The sequence below is a fragment of the Rhincodon typus genome, chromosome 26, assembly GCF_021869965.1.
Source record: "Rhincodon typus isolate 14 chromosome 26, sRhiTyp1.1, whole genome shotgun sequence".
Lineage (NCBI taxonomy): Eukaryota > Metazoa > Chordata > Chondrichthyes > Orectolobiformes > Rhincodontidae > Rhincodon > Rhincodon typus.
This window is the reverse complement of record NC_063357.1, coordinates 44,445,241-44,461,767: the sequence shown is the minus strand read 5'-3', so window position 1 is coordinate 44,461,767 and position 16,527 is coordinate 44,445,241. Positions and strand designations below refer to the sequence as shown.

General features: G+C 41.8%; 1 long non-coding RNA gene across 1 annotated transcript in view; it reads right to left on the bottom strand.

The window, feature by feature from the left end:
* The window catches only part of LOC125486142, a 10,843-nt gene extending 691 nt beyond the window's left edge, over positions 1-10,152 (bottom strand). The window contains exons 1-2 of the long non-coding RNA XR_007264828.1: positions 10,131-10,152; positions 2,343-2,430 (exon numbers count right to left, since the gene is read on the bottom strand). This is a non-coding gene — a long non-coding RNA (uncharacterized LOC125486142). The remainder of the gene's footprint in view (positions 1-2,342; positions 2,431-10,130) is intronic.
* Positions 10,153-16,527: the final 6,375 nt, after the last annotated feature.

Sequence of the window (16,527 nt, the reverse complement as noted above, 5' to 3'; positions counted from 1 at the left end):
GGCCAAGTTTAGGTTAGGTGGTTTTAGACATGGGAAATGCAGGGGTAGGAGAGTGGGTCTGGGTGGGATGCTCTTCGGAGGGGCGGTGTGGACTTGTTGTGCTGAATGGCCTATTTCCAAACTGTAAGTGTCCTATGATTCGTAAGGGGCTCAAGGGTTAGGGGGAGAAAGCAGGAGAATGGGGTTGAGAAATATATCAGCCCTGATTGAATGGCGGAGCAGATTAAATGGACTGAATGGCCAAATTCTGTTGCTGTGTTTTATGGGCATTTTCAATCTGATGGTCAGGTTGTGGGATTATCTGTCATGAGAAGAAGTGAAAGTGTATTGAATTAATAATTAAAATAAGGATCAGAATTACTACTACAGTGTTTCTTCTTTGCTGCATTATGTGGGATTGATGCACTGAAACACAGGTCAACAAATATATACTGTAATTAAAACAGTAAAATGTGAAAGCACTCAGGAGGTCACAGCAGCATATCGGGGAGGGAAACAAAATTTATGCTTTATCTCGTTGACTCGTCAGTAGAACATTGATCTTGCTAAGTGTTTATCAGCCTTTTCGGTTTTGATTTCAGATTTCTAGCTTTTGCAGTGTTTTGCTATCATCATGTGTATGAAAGTCACAGGAACACGTCCTCGGGCTGTAGCCAGATGCATTTCATTCATCAGTTACTAAGAGAACTAAGACTGCAGCTAAAAAGGTATCTGTAACATGAGATAGCAAGAACTGCAGATGCTGGAGTTGGAGACAACACAGTACGGAGCTGGAGGAACACAGCAGGCCAGGCAGTATCAGAGGAGCAGGAAAGTTGATGTTTTGGGTCAGGACCCTTCTTCAGAAATGGGGAGAGGGAAGGGAGCTGGGAAATAAATAGGGAGAGGAAGGATGGGGCTGGGGAATTTTTATAGGATGGTGATAGGTGAGTGCAGGTAGGGAGTAGTGGGGATTGGTCAGTGGGAAGGGTGGGGCAGATTGGTGGGAGAGAAGATGGACAGGTTGTGTCAGGTCAAGGGGGCGGGAACGAGAGGGAGGGTTGGACATGGGATGAGGAGATTTTTGTAATACTGTGTTACAATGACACCACCCGCAAACTGGAGGAGCAACACCTCATTTTCCTCCTTTGGATCATATAGCCCATGGCTTAAACGTAGAATTCACCAGTTTTAAAATCTCCCCAACCCCATCCTCATCCCATATCCAACCCACCCTCTCATCCCTGCCTCTTTGACCTGACACAACCTGTCCATCTACTCTCCTACCTATCTGCCCCATCCATCCCACTGACCAATCCCCACAACTCCCTACCTGCACTCACCTACTACCATCCCACCTACCTTCCCCAGCCCCACTCCTCCTCTCTCCATTTATTTCCCAGCTCCTTTCCCCCTCCCCATTTCTGAAGAAGGGTCCCAATCCGAAACGTCAACTTTCCTGCTCCTCTGATGCTGCCTGGCATGCTGTGTTCCTTCAGCTCTATACTGTGTTGTATCTGTAACATGATTTTTTTTTGCCTTTATTCATTTCATTTTCAAGAGAGTGTGTAGCTGAGAATTGTGGTGTCTTAAAATCCAGGAAAGGAGTAGGAGATAGGAAATGTATTCTGCATAATTTTCTTGTGATGTTTTTGTCACAAAAATAAATATTTAATGAACAAAGGGGTGTTCAAATGTGGAAAAGTTATTGAATGTAGATAAGCACAGGCAACTTCAGTTGACTTCAGGAAATGATAGATAATGTTGGTTGGCTGTAGGTAAGGACAGGAATTTTGGCCAGCTGTAGGTAAGGATAGTCAGTATTGGGTCACTGTTGGTAAGGATAGGTGACACCAGTCTCAACTGTTGGTAAGGACAGGCAACCCAATCGACTGTAAATAAACACAGGTAGCATTTGCTGACTGTCTAAATAATGAAAGAGATTGTTGAGGATTGGGACGTTGTTGAGACATATTGATTGTAATTGAGTTGAAGATAAGACAGATTCATAAAAAGGAGAATTAAATACTTTGCACTAAGGAGGCTTTCAAGAGGAGTGTACACTAAACAATATCTCTTACATAAATCATGAAACATTAATGAAGGGCAGGATAGATAGATAAGAGAACAAGGAAGGTTCCTTAACATTATGTCTCTGTGGTGACCTACCTATGACTAATATCACTTCAAATGAATTGAAACCCCAAAGGTTTGGGAACCTCTGTGTTGGAGATGAATCTGATTACTTCATTCAGGTGCTAATAGTGGGAACTCCAGGGTATCGTAAAGCAGAACAGTAATAAAATTAAGTTACTAGCAGTCAACACAAAATATCTTTTAGTCCCAATTTCAAACAAGTTCACCTTATTACATCTTTGTGCAGGTTTCCATATCCACTCTCTGAAATAGCAATATGGCGCAAGCTCCAGTCTAATTGTGGTGTGTCCTTGCCTATGAGGAAAATAACAAGACCAGTCTAAACTCATTTCCTATTGGTCCCATTGTAGCCAACAGAAGGGACATTTACACCATCATGTTTGTATTTGACTAGTTTGCTTTCCTTGGTGTGTACTGATATGTAGATGTATAGGACCATAACAATCTGGTCATATACAGGCTTGGTCTAATAAATGGAGAAAAAGTAAATTCAGATGCCACCATGTCAGAGAACTTAAACTGAGTTTAAAATTAATTCACAGGTCGTGTGCATCGCTGGCAACGTGGACATTTATTTTGCATCACAAGTTGCTGTTGAGAGTGTGGTAATGAACAGCTTTATGAAAATACTTGTGTCTGTGTGGTGAAGGTACACCCTCATTGCTGTTAGGTAGAGAATTCCATTCTGATGATGGTGAAGGAACAATGATAATGTCTGTGGGAATGGTGTGTGACTTGTGTTCTTGAGGTGGAGGTTGCGGATTTGAGAAGTCCTTTCAAAGACATTTTGATGAGTTGTTACAGTACATCCTCATTCGCCATCTATTGCTGCATTCCGCAACCCTCACACTCAAATATCATTCAGTATGACAATGAACCCCAATCTTTGCTGCTTGACACAGTTCAAGAGTAGTGAAAAGTTTCTATATCACTTTCACAAGGCACAGTTACATTGGGACTCGCTATTTATTTCCAGATCTTACCAAAGCAGTAATGAGATCTCATGTCTGTCACCTAAATGATTTTGGTTTCATTTTCTTCCAGGTAATTCTAATTAAGTGATGATTCATTCACTCATCAATGTAAATATTATCATGCAGAGGCCCATGTAACGTCCCTTAAATCTATCTTTTTATATTAGGAATTGCTACAAGTGGAGCAGATAGATCTGATAGTGTTGACAGTTCAGTTATAAGGGGTGGGTAATTCTCTAGCAATCCTGCAATGGACCTCAGATGGGATCTAATATTGGAACAGAAAATAATACAGGAATTATGAACTGAGACTTGGACACAGACAAAGAAAACTGGGGATGGGGACCGGTCAGGCAAGAGAGGATGAGAGACAGAGAAACAACAGACAGAGAAAGAGGGAGGAATGAGAGAGATGACATGGGGAGATGGAGTCAGAGAGAGAAGTCCTGATGTAAATTTTGGGCGAGTCTTCCCAATAACCCCTTCTGCTGTCCAGCTTGCCTCACAGCTGTTTAAAAGCTACTGGGACATTAAATTGGCTAGAATCGGCCTCCTGCTCCCACTTGGAACAGTGACTCCAAAGTGACTCCTGCTAGGACTGCAGTCAGACCCTGGGGAATGTGGACAGAGAAGGATCCTGGTGTTCCTGGTGAGTCCAGGGTTACACTGGCAAGGCTGTGAGGAGGTGCCATGCCCTCCATCTGTTTACTGGTAGTGCCAGACTACCCTGCCATGTGTTAAACCTACGCCAGTGGGAAGGGACCTAGAAGTGACATATGGGCTATCCAACATCTCCCCCTCTAAAATTGCAGTGGACTGGAGGCAAACAGCATGTGCTGTGAACGGTGCCACTGTCATGGCACCCAGTCTTATGGCTTCCCCCAGCACCCTGATAACCCACTCCAAGGGGGCCATAAAATTCAGCCCAGAGAGAGTGAGGCAGTCAGAGTAAGCATGACGGGCTGGTGAAGGGACCTAGAGTGAGACAAAGAAAGAGAGAAAGACAGGTCGACAGAGTAGATTGAGAGGAGCTAAAAGTGACAATGAGGCAGATAGAGAGGAAGAGTTACAGAGACGGGAGTGTGACAGAGAAAAAGAGAAATGCAAAGAGAGAGAGAGAGAGAGACACACACACAGGCATATCATAGAGAAGAGTGGGCTACAAGAGACAGCCTCAAAGAAAAGCACAGAGAGCCATATGGTGAGTGAGAGACAGAAAGACACACAAAGAGAGAGACTAAGACGGTGTAATGTTCGGCTGTGTTCACTTAATGCAATGAATAGCTGGAGAACGATTACTGATGTAGAGAAAGTGCTTATAGTGATTTTGGTGGGGATGGTGAATTGGTGCAGCATTTGGGAGAAGCAGTTTGTTTATTGCTTTGTCATTTCTGCTGAATCTGGATGAATCTGCAAAGCACAGAACTGCCGTTTCAGAATCTGTATATTCTTTAGATTGTCCAGCAATCTATGCAGGTTAACAGCCGTGATTGCGCAAGCTGTGCATTTCAGGCACAGAGCTAAGGGAACACATTCAAGCAGGTGTTGTTCAGTAGTCAAGGGACTTGAATGTAAAAGAACTGTTACCCAGGTAACAAGGTGCATTAGTGCAAGGAATATTTTAGTCAAAGCTCCAGTTCATTTCTTATAGGGGAAGAAATGCTGTGAGTAAGACTGACCATTGTGAAACTTCGATTCTGATCATTTATTTAATGTTTGCCTGGCTCCTGTTGGGTGAGATGTGGTGACGGGGCACATTTTCACTTGCTCTGTCTTTAGTGGTTTACTAACAGATAAAAAAGACTTCAGCTACCTCAGGAAATCCCAAAGCACTTTACAACATTTTGATGTTTAGTTCACCTTTGTAAGATCAGGGGCAATTGCCAATTTGAGCATAACAAATTGAAACATATAAGATTCTTAGGGGGCTCGACAGGGTGGATGTTGAGAACATGTTTCTTCTCGGAGTCTTGAACTAGGGGACACAGATTCAAAATAAGGCATCTCCCATTTAAGACAGAGATGAGAAGGAATTGTCTTAGCCATTGAATATATTCAAGAACAAAAACAAAGTTGCTGGAAAAGCTCAGCAGCTCTGGCAGCATCTGTGAAGGAAAAAACAGAGTTAACGTTTCGGGTCCAGTGACCCTTCCTCAGAACTGATGGTGGCTGGGAAAACGTCAGTTTATATGCAGAAAAAAGGGGAGGGGGATGGGTAGGGAGTAAATGATAGGATAGAGCCTAAAGAGAGAGAAAACAGCAGTTGGCAAACACCAGAGGTGACAGTGAAATTAATGTTGTTGGGCAAGAAGAAAGATTGGAGCGGAAATCCCGTTGGAGAGAGGAGCAGAACTTCTTAAAGCTGGGCATGCCTGGAAGAGATGTGGCAGTGAGTTAAATACTAAATAAAAACCGAAAGAACTGTGGATGAGTTATGCAGAATTTTGATCTGTAAGGCAGGCAAGGGTTATGGGGATAGCTGGAAAGTGGGGTTAAGGCCATGAATTGGTCAATCTGATTTTGAATGGCAGAGCTTAATAATACTCTTATTTATTATGTTTTTGTCTCACACACCAGCAACAAGATAATGTCTTATTTTGGGTGTTTACACCATTGTATCTGCTGCTGTTAACTTTCTGCCAAGCCCATCCTGACACTTTTCCCCTGCAGAGCTTCTCTGAACTTGAATTCAGGTTGAACAAGTTCTGTCAACGAGCCCATCTTTACTGATTGAACAGTAGTCTCACCTTCCATTTCTTCCTAAACAGTTATAGATCATCTCAACCACTATTGGTTTTTATGCCTCAACATTGATATAAGCTAGTGTTATGACCAAGATTGGATGACTCACTGTTTCCTGTTCAAACCCCACTCCTCCACTGGTCACAATAAATTTTAAATTTAACTAGGTTGGTGTTATGTCCAATTGAGACTTGGACTCTGTCAGGTTTTGTATTAAGGACAAGTCAGCCCGATTTCTTTTGTCAACAACAAATAGCTTTCTTTATTACCAAAAGCAAATTTACTCAAAGATGAAAAGATTATCAACAAACAATTGGGATTATCATACCCATGATAAAAGTACCGTGTGCACAAGTCCGGGAGAAATAAAAAGTGAAAACACTGCACAGTGTAACTGGAACTGAAGTGTTTTCCTGGGATAGTTGTATTTGGTTGATTTTTTTTTCTGGAGACAGTGGATAGATTCCATGGAATCTTTCCTAATTTGTAATAATGACCTCTGTATTCAGCTTTCACAGTTTGCTGAAAGGAATTGCAAAGAAGGAGGGAGTGAATGATGGGCTGTTGGAGATGCAGGCACATCTCAGATTCTGAGTTCAAAAATGCAGAAGTCTTATCCCACCCACAAACTGGGCAATGTGATCTCTCTCTGAAAGTTCTCTAGACTGTGACTCTGTAAAAACTCCCTGCTGCTCGCAAATGCGCTATTGTTGTACCTGGTGCCTTTTATTACCAAAGTGTTCATTTGATTAAAAGTTCAAGATATAAATATATGGTTCACATAATCTTTTAAATAATACTATTTGCATCACTTCTCATTGTAACAGTAGTTATATACATACCAGAGAAGAGTGCTGAAGCAGGTGTTGCTTTATGCAGAGTGTGATCAGAAACTGGGACTTATTGCCACATGAAGTGGTTGTTGTAAATAACTTGGTGCATTTAAGGGGAGACTTGATGCACTCCATGAGAGAGGAGGGAATGGAGGGATATGGGAGCAGGGTGGAGGAGGTAATTGGAATATGTGGAAGCTTGTGTGGCTTATGGACCAGCATGGAACATTTGATCCTATTTCTGTGCTGTAGATTTGATGTAATTCAATGTAATATTTTCTGCTGTAGTCTCCCTTATTGACCATGTTTGCTGCTCATTTGAGTTGTTAACTGAAACATTTGATAGTTGTTCTTGGTAGTTAGATTGATGGCAAACAAATTGAGTATATCATTTTTAAAAAAAGTTTTAAAATAATATGTGCTATTATCAAAATGGATAAGCAAGAAATTTAACATCGTGTCGACCAAATTTAACATTAGAGATGTGTCCGTCATATTCTACCACAAAGTCAGAAATCACACAACACCAGGTTATAGTCCAACAGGTTTATTTGAAATGTGGACTATAACCTGGTGTCGTGTGATTTCTGACCTTGTCCACCTCAGTCCAGCACTGGCACCTCCACATTATTCTACCACAAACCAGTTGTTTTCTCTATTGGCTTGCTGTTCGAGAAAATGTTTGATTCATCATGTTGAGAAAAGGATTACTTTTTAGATTTGACTGTCTCCTTGAGCTTAATGTAGCCTTCAGTAGTGAAGTCAGTAGTGCCTTGGGATCTGCGTCATAAGGTTGTGGATTCAAGCCCCGCTCTATAAACTTGCACCCATAACGTAGGCCGATATTCCAGTTTAGTACTGAGGGAGTGCTGCCCTGCAACAGGTACCATCTTTCAGTTAAAACGTTAATCCAAAAACCTATTTCACCTAAAATGTACAACGTGAACCAAGATACACCTATATCCAAGGATTTTTAATCTATATGGAAAGCTTTAGGCAAAATAGGAACTCAAAATATATTAAAGAAAATTGAAATTTAAATACAACATGTAAACATGGCTTGTATTCATTTATCTATATCTGGGAGAAATCTTTCTAAGAAATATATTAAATGAGTTTTTAAAGTTAGAAAGCATGTTAGAGATTTAAGGAGGGAATTTGAGAGCTTGGGACATAGGCAACTGAATACACAGACATGAATGGTGAAGCAAGTAAAATCATGGGTGCACAAGAGCTGGAATTATTGGTGTGCAGGTGCCTGGGGAGATGTGGGGCTCGTGGACATTCAGAGATAGGGAGGAGTGAGGCCATAAAGGATTTAAAAACAAAGATGAGAATTTTAAATAGAGATAACAAGGTGTAGAGCTGGATGAACACAGCAGGCCAAGCAGTAATAGAGGAGCAGGAAACCTGATGTTTCAGGTCTGGACCAGTCAAAATTTTATTTGACTGAGAGTCAACGAACACAAGCATGTACAATTTTATGATTCTCCAAATATTTAGCAACAGTAAAATGACATGCTGGTTAATTAGGAACAGGAGTAGGTTATTCAGCCCATCAGATTACTCTTATGATTGCACACAGCATTTCTGCCTAGAGTTCTGTACAGGTTAATGGGCAGTAAATTTTGACTTTTCTTCATTCAGGGTTGTGTTGTGGTATAATTCACAATATGAAAGTCAGATTGCAGATAATGTAACAGTGTGGGTTACACCAAAAATAGAACACCGTGCTATATTCTATTTGTGAGTTCCGCATATGTTGAGTTTGGGTCCCTGCCTTGTATTGTTGTCATGTGTTTGTGGAACTTCAGTTACATGACTGATAGAGTATCTGATATTTCTTATACAGTTTCTCAGCCGACCACTTGATTTCTTCCTCCTGTCTCAGCCCGTCAGCCATATTGATCATTTTGCTGTCAGCTCTGACCTAACCCCACCTCCATCATCGTAATTTTCTCCACTTAACCACTGTAACAACCCCATTGTCACCCTGAAGGCCTCAGGACCCTCTGACTCCAGTGCAGCCCCTGGTCTGTCTCTCTGACTCACTGCTTTTTCTGCAGGTTTCAGTGAGTTGGAGAGAGATGAGTGGACAGGGTCAAGGCATAGCAAGAACTAGGAAGAGGAAGGCAAGAGGGAGAAAAGCTGATAAGAGGCAGACTAAAGACAGAAAAATAGAGAGGAGGGAGAGAAAAAATATAAGGACAGGCACAGTGGTAAACGGAGTGAATCTGAGACAGAGAGTGTGAAAGAGAGTCTGCGGTGATTGGCAGGCAGAAAGAATCAGCATAGGGGATAGAGAGACAATTTCAGGGCAACATCATTGGAGTTCAGCTTGTACATTGTGTTTGTTATATAACCAAATGGGGAAGGCTTTGAGTGCTGCTGATATTTGAGATTTGACATTTAGTCCGTACAATCAGGAAGTGCTCACTTGACAATTGAGTTCTTCCTTTTTATTTTAAATAACAAGTGTTTGCAAAATCAGGAAGCAAAATATTGCACGGACAAACTGTAAAGTAACATAATAGCAGATATTACAGTGTACAAGATTTTCCATTCCTGTTCAGTCAAGTTGTCATAGAAAAACAGCAGCAGCAGCAGCAACAACATGTAAATATAATTTATGTGGCACCTTTAATCAGTGCAACATCCCCAAGGCATTTAATTGGCTAACATTCAGATGAATCTTGATATTGAGCCAAAAAAAAATATTACGACAGGTGAGCAAAGGTTTGATCAGAGAGAGGTTTTAAGGAGGGCAAAACAGTAGAGAGATAGGGTTTTAATGATAGAATTCCATGGTTCAGGGCCAAAGGCATTGCTGCCAGTGGGCAAAGGGCCAGAACTGGAAGAACATTAAGTTCTCAGTAGATTGTAAAGCTAGTGAAGGTTAAATAAACACTGGTCATAAAATCTAACTGCATGGCATCAATAGAGTAGCCACTGTGGAAGTTTGAGTTCTCAAAATAACACAGTGTGGAGCTGGAGGAACACAACAGGCCAGGCAGCATCAGAGGAGCAGGAAAGCTGAAAGATTTTTCAGGAAAGATTTTTCTGAAGAAGGGTTCCGACCTGAAACGTCAGCTTTCCTGCTCCTCTGATCCTGCCTGGCCTGCTGTGTTCCTCCGGCATCACACTGTGTTATCTCAGATTCTAGCATCAGCAGTTCTTTCTATCTCTGAGTGAGTCCTCAAAATGTCTGACATGCATTCTGACCACACCCCAAACTCTAGGATGGACACTTGCATGGACATGTCAAAACAAAGGGACAGGGATTGGCTGCCTCAAGCCTGCTTCATGATTTAATGAGCTCTTGGCTGATTGACTCTGGCTTTAAGTCCACATTCCTGCCTGTCCCCCATAACACTCATTTCCTTGTAGATCAAAAATCTGATGGATTTGCATTGAATTAAGTACTGGGGAAAAACTGAAGTCATACCTGGGGTAAAGCAAGGTGTTTGTAGTCCTTGGAGGCCATTATTTTCACCTGCAGGAACATCTCTGCAGGAATTCTTAAGGGTGGTATCCCAGGCCCAACCATCTTCAACTTCACCATCAATGACCTTTTCTCCATCATTAGATCAGAAATAGAGATATTTGCTATTGATTGTGCAATGTTTAGCACTATTCACAACTCCTTTGTTATTAAGCAATCTATGTTTGTTTGATTGCTTGATTTATTGTCACGTGTACCAAAGTACAGTGCAAAGCTTTGTTTATAAGCGGTATAGGCAGATTATAGTAAGCAAAGGATGTACAGACCAAAAAGATTTAGACAGAGGCATACAGGTTACATTGCACAGGGCGTGTGCCAGCTGAGTTCAATGTCAGCAAGATCAGCATTATTTGAGGCTAGAGAGACCATTCATCAGTCTGATGACAGCCGGGAAGAAGCTGTTCCTGAACCTGCTCATGCATGTGTTCAGGATTCTGTATCTTCTGTCTGATGGAAGAGGTTGTAGGAAGTCATTACTTGGGTGCAATGAGTCTTTGATGTTGGCAGCCTTTCTGTGGCAATGAGCTATGTAAATGGAGTCCATGGATGGAAGGTTGGCTTCTGTGATGGTCTGGGCTGTAAGTAGTTTCTTATGGTCCTGGGCAGAGCAGTTGCCACACCAAGCTGCTATACACCCGGACAGTATGCTTTCAATGATGCATCTGTAGATTTTGGTGAAGGTCGTTATGGACATGCTAAATTTCCTGAGTCACCTGAGGAAGAGGAGCATTGTTGTGCATTTTTGACTGTCGCATCCATGGACTTCCAGGACTGGTCGTCCGATATTGTCACTTTGCGGAACTTGGTGCTGTTCATTCTCTCAACCTCACTCACGTTGACATAGATGGGGGCATGTTCTCCTCCTCTTTAGCTGAAGTCAGTGATCAATGTCCAAATGCAGCAAGACCTGGATGTGCCTAGACTTGGGTTGATAAGTGCACACACCTTTTCTGAATGCCCTGATAGCAACATCATGAGGGTTACCCTGGATCAGAAACTGAACTGAACTAGTGTCTACTGGAGCAGATCACTGTACATTTGATGTGTTCTGTAGCAAGACTTTGCTGCTTTTATATTCTATCTCCCTTGCAATAAAGGCCATTATTCCATTTGTCTTCCTATTTACTTATGATTCCCGCATGCAAATACTTTGTGATTCAGGCACAAGGATAGCCAGATGCTTTTTTACTACAGGATTCTGCATTGTTAATTTGGATAAAGGTCACTGTTTGGGTAATATTTTGATTTTCTATTCTTCTGCCAAAGTGAAAAATCTCTCATTTTCCAGATTTTACTCTCAAATATAACCTATCTAAATACTTCTACAGACTCTTTTGTATCCTCTTGCTTTCCTATCTACTGTTGTATTGTAAGCAAATTTAGCTACAATATAATCATTACCTTTATCCAAATTAACAATGTAGATTGTAAATAGTTAAAGTCCAGCAATGATCCCTGCAGCACTCAACTGATTACAGTTTACCAATCTGAAATGAACCATTTATCCCAGCTGTTTCCTGTTCATTTGCTAATACTCTATCATATTACCCCAACACCAGGAACTCTTGTGCAATAACTTTTATATGATTCCCCATCAAGTGCCTTTTCTACTGTTATGAAGATGCTTTACATTTAATATTACTTGGAAGACAGGTTTTGAAGGATTGTAGGAAAAAAAATTATTTCACATTTTGTGGAAGTACCTGGAGCATTTCTTTTAAAATATGTAATTGAAAGGTCACTGCTGACTTTGGAGATTTTTAACAACGCTTTCGAGATATTACATGACTAGTGATTACTCTTTGCTTTGGTTTTGAACAGTGACTGCTTAGGGAGATTCTTGTTTCATCTGGTTCAGTTTGAGGAAAAACCTGCTAAGAACAAGCTGACCAATTGACCTCTCCCATTTCTGAAAAGAAAATCCTTTAATTGGTTTAGGGTGAAATCAATTTGTTCTTTTGACAGAATGATTGAAAAGAAGATTTCAAGATTGTATTTCCTGAGCAAGCTGTTTATGCTAGACTTCAGAGGCAATTGTGCATGATTAATGACTGGATCAAATGTCTCAGAACATTGAAACAACAGACTCTGGAACATTCTATGATTTATCCATTTGCCGTCAGGAATAATCCATTGGGCAAAGTGTTTTCTTTCAAAAAGCCAATTGCTGCAGATAGTACTTTTCTTCCCCATTTTATTTCCTGAATAGATGAGTGTGTTTTGTGTGTGTTAGCATTTATGCTTCTTTATTATTGACTCTCTATATTTACTAATTATTGCATTTTTGTTGCATAAGTTTTGTTTTGATTATAAACCAACAGTTGTGTTTATTAAGAAACCTGGTTGCTGGATCTTATTTTTAACATGATATGGAGAAAGTGTTTTATTTGTCAACTTGGTAACGAGTAAAAGTAGCTTATTTTATGCTGTGACTCATGGAGTAGTGTGACTACAGTGATGGTCTACCCTCTCCAGCCTCAATCGTAACAGACCTCCAAATAGACTGTTTTTACTGCTTCCCCTTTATCCATTAATCAACATAGAACATGGAACAGTACAGCACAGTACAGGCCCTTCAGCCCATGATGTTGTTCCGAACTTTTACCCTAATCCTAAGGTCTATCCAACTTCCACCCCTACCTTATACTATCATCCTTCTAATAGATAGCCTATCTAATAGCCGCTTAAATGCCCCTAATGAGGCTGGCTCCACTACCCTCTCCGGCAATGCATTCCACGCCCCAACCACTCTCTGAGTAAGGAACCTACCTCTGACGTCTTCCCTATATCTACCTCCACTCACTTTAAAACCATGCCCCCTTGTAATAGCTATCTCCACCCTAGGAAAAAGTCTCTGGCTGTCCACTGTATCTGTACCTCTGATCATTTTGTGCACCTCTATCAAGTCACCTCTCATCCTTCGTCGTTCTAAAAAGAAAAGCCCTAGCTCTCTCAACCTTTCCTTGTAAGACCTTCCCTCCATTCCAGGCAACATCCTGGTAAATCTCCTCTGCACCTTTTCCAACGCTTCCACATCTTTCCTGTAATGAGGCGACCAAAACTAGGCACAATAGTCCAGATGTGGCCGAACCAGGCTTTTGTATAGCTGGAGCATAACTTCACAGCTTTTGAACTCAATCCTTCTATTAATGAAAGCTAACACACCATACGCCTTCTTAACAACTCTATCCACCTGGGTGGCAGCTTTCAGGGAACTGTGGACATGAACACCAAGATCCCTCTGCACCTCCAGACTGCCAAGAATCTTTCCATTAACCCTGTATTCTGCTTTCAAGTTTGTCCTTCCAAAGTGATCACCTCATACTTTTCAGGGTTAAACTTCATCTACCACTTCTCAGCCCAGCTCTGCATCCTATCAATGTCCCTTTGTAACCTAGAACAGCCCTCTGCATTGTCCACAACTTGACCCACCTTCATATCATCCGCGAACTTATTAATCCACCCTTCCACTCCTTCATCCAAATCATTTACGAAAATCACAAATAGAAGAGGACCCAGAACAGATCCTTGTGGTACACCACTCGTAACTGAGCACCATGTTGAATATTTTCCATCCATAACCACCCTTTGTCTTCTAAGGGTCAGCCAATTCTGAATCCATTCTGCCACATTTCCCCCTATCCCATGCCTCCTTACTTTCTGCATGAGCCTGCCATGGAGAACCTTATCAAACGCCTTACTTAAATCCATGTATACCACATCCTCAAAGAACTTAAATACATTTGTCAAACAAGTTAATTTTCACAAAGCCATAATGGCAATAATACAATAAATACTATATTATACACTACAGCAGAGGAACAGGCTCGATGGCCCACGAAACCTGAGCTAATTCCTAATCTTTATTTAAATCTGCTACTTATTGCCCATGTGTGGTTTCTGTCCCTCTGATTGCCTCCTGTTCATGTGTCTATCAAGATATGCCTTAAACATTGTTAACATGCCTGCTTCCACCACCTCCACTGGCAGTGCATTCCAGGCACCCACCACCCTCTGTGGGAAAAATTTTCCCTGCACTTCTCACCTAAACTTCCCCCCCAACTCACCTCACCTTGAACCTGCGCCCTCTTTCACGCTTGACCTTGCCATGCTGGGAGAAAACCTCTGACTATCCACTCTATCTATGCCTCTCATAATTTTGTAGACCTCTATGAGGTCACCCCTCAGTCTCTGACTTTCGAGTGAAAACAATTCAAGTTGATCCAACCTCTTCTCATCATTAAAACCCTCCACACCAGGCAACACCTTGGGAAACCTTCTCTACACCAACTCCAAAGCATCCATGTCCTTCTGGTAGTGTAGTGACTGGAATTGCGTGCAATATTCCAAATGTGGCCTAACTAAAGCTTTATAGAGCTGTAACATAACTTGCCAACTATGCCCCAGTTGAAGGAGGCAAGTGTGCTTTATGCCTTCTTGACCACCTTATCCATCTTTGTCGCCACTTTCAGGGATCTGTGGACCTGTACGCTCAGATCCCTCTGTATGTCAATGCTCCTAGGGTTCTGCTATTTATTGCATAACTCTCACCTGAATGTGATCTTCCAAAATGCATCACCTCACATTTGTCTGGATTAAACTTCATTTGCCATTTCTCTGCCCAAATCTGCAATCTATCAATATCTCGCTGTATCCTTTGACAACCCTCCTCACTACCTGCAACTCTGCTAATGTTGGTGTCATCGCAAACTTTTTAATCAGATCACCTACATTTTTCTCAGATCATTCGTACATATATTACAAACAACAAAGGTTCCAGCACTGATCCCTGCGGAAAACAGCTAATTACTGATCTCCATTCTGAAAAGCACCCTTCCACCACTACTCTCTGCCTTCTATGACAAAGCCAGTTTTAGAATAGAATAGAATAGAATCCCTACAGTGTGGAAACAGGCCCTTCGGCCTAACGAGTCCACACCGACCCTTGGAGCAATCCACCCAGACCCATCCCCGTAATCTACACATCCCTGAACACTATGGGCAATTTAGCATGGCCAGTCCACCTAGCCTGCGCATCTTTGGATTGTGGGAGGAAACCAGAGCTCCTGGAAGAAACCCACGCAGACACGGGGAGAATGTGCAAACTCCACACAGACAGTCACCTGAGGGTGGAATTGAACCCGGGTCCCTGACGCTGTGAGGCTGCAGTACTAACCACTGAGCCACCGTGCCCCGTATCCATCTAGCCAGCTCCCCCCAGATCCCAAGACACTCTACCTGTTGTACCTGCCATGAGGTACCTTATCAAATGCTTTAGTAAAGTCTGTGTTGACAACATTCACTGCTCTTCTCTCATCAATCATACTTGTCACCTCCTCACAAAACTCAATCAAGTTGGTGAGACATGACCTTTCCTGCATAAATCCATGCTGCCTACCACTAACAAGTCCATTCATTTCCAAAAGTGAATAAATCCTGTCACTCAGTGTATTCTCCAACAGTTTCCCAACAACAAGCTCACTGGCCTGTAATTACTTAGATTATCTCTGTTTCCCTTCTTAAACAAAGGAACAACATTGGCCATTCTCCAGTCCTGTGAAATCTCGCCTGAGGCCAAAGAGGAAGCAAAGATATCTGTTAAGGCCCCATGTTTTTCCTCCTTGGCGCCCACAGTATCCTGGGATAGATCCCATCTGGCCCTGGGGACTTATCTTCCTCAATGCATTTCAAGACAACCAACACTTCCTCCTTTGTTATGTTGACTTGCCCGAGAGTATTCACACACCTTTCCCTAACCTCAACATCCTCATGTCCCTCTCTTTGTTGAATACTGATGTAAAATACTTATTAAGGATTTCATCCATTTCCTCCGAATGCCTTGGGATTCTACTTAACCTGCTGGCCAAGGACATTCCATAGCCCCTATTAACCCTTCTAATTCCCTGTTTGAACTCCTTCCTACTTTCTTATATTTTTTAAGGACTTCATCTGTTTTTAGTTGCCTAGACCTTAGGTATGCTTCCTTTTTTGACTAAGCTGATAATTTCTCCTGTCTTCCAAGGTTCCCGAATCCTACCACTCCTGCCCTTCATTTTCACAAGAACATCCCTGTCCTTCACGCTGATCTTTAAAAGACTCCCACACCCTCAAAAAAAAAGGTTTCCAATCCACATTCTCCGATTCTTGCCGAATTCAGTTTAGTTGGCCTTCCCTAAATTTAACACCATCATCGGAGGGCCACTCTTGTCTTTATCCATAAGTTTAGAGAATTATGGTCACTATTTCTAAAACGCTCTCCCACTGAAACTTTGATTATCTGGCCAGGCTTATTTCCCAATGCCAGGTCCAGTATGGCCCTGTCCCTCATTGGATATCCACA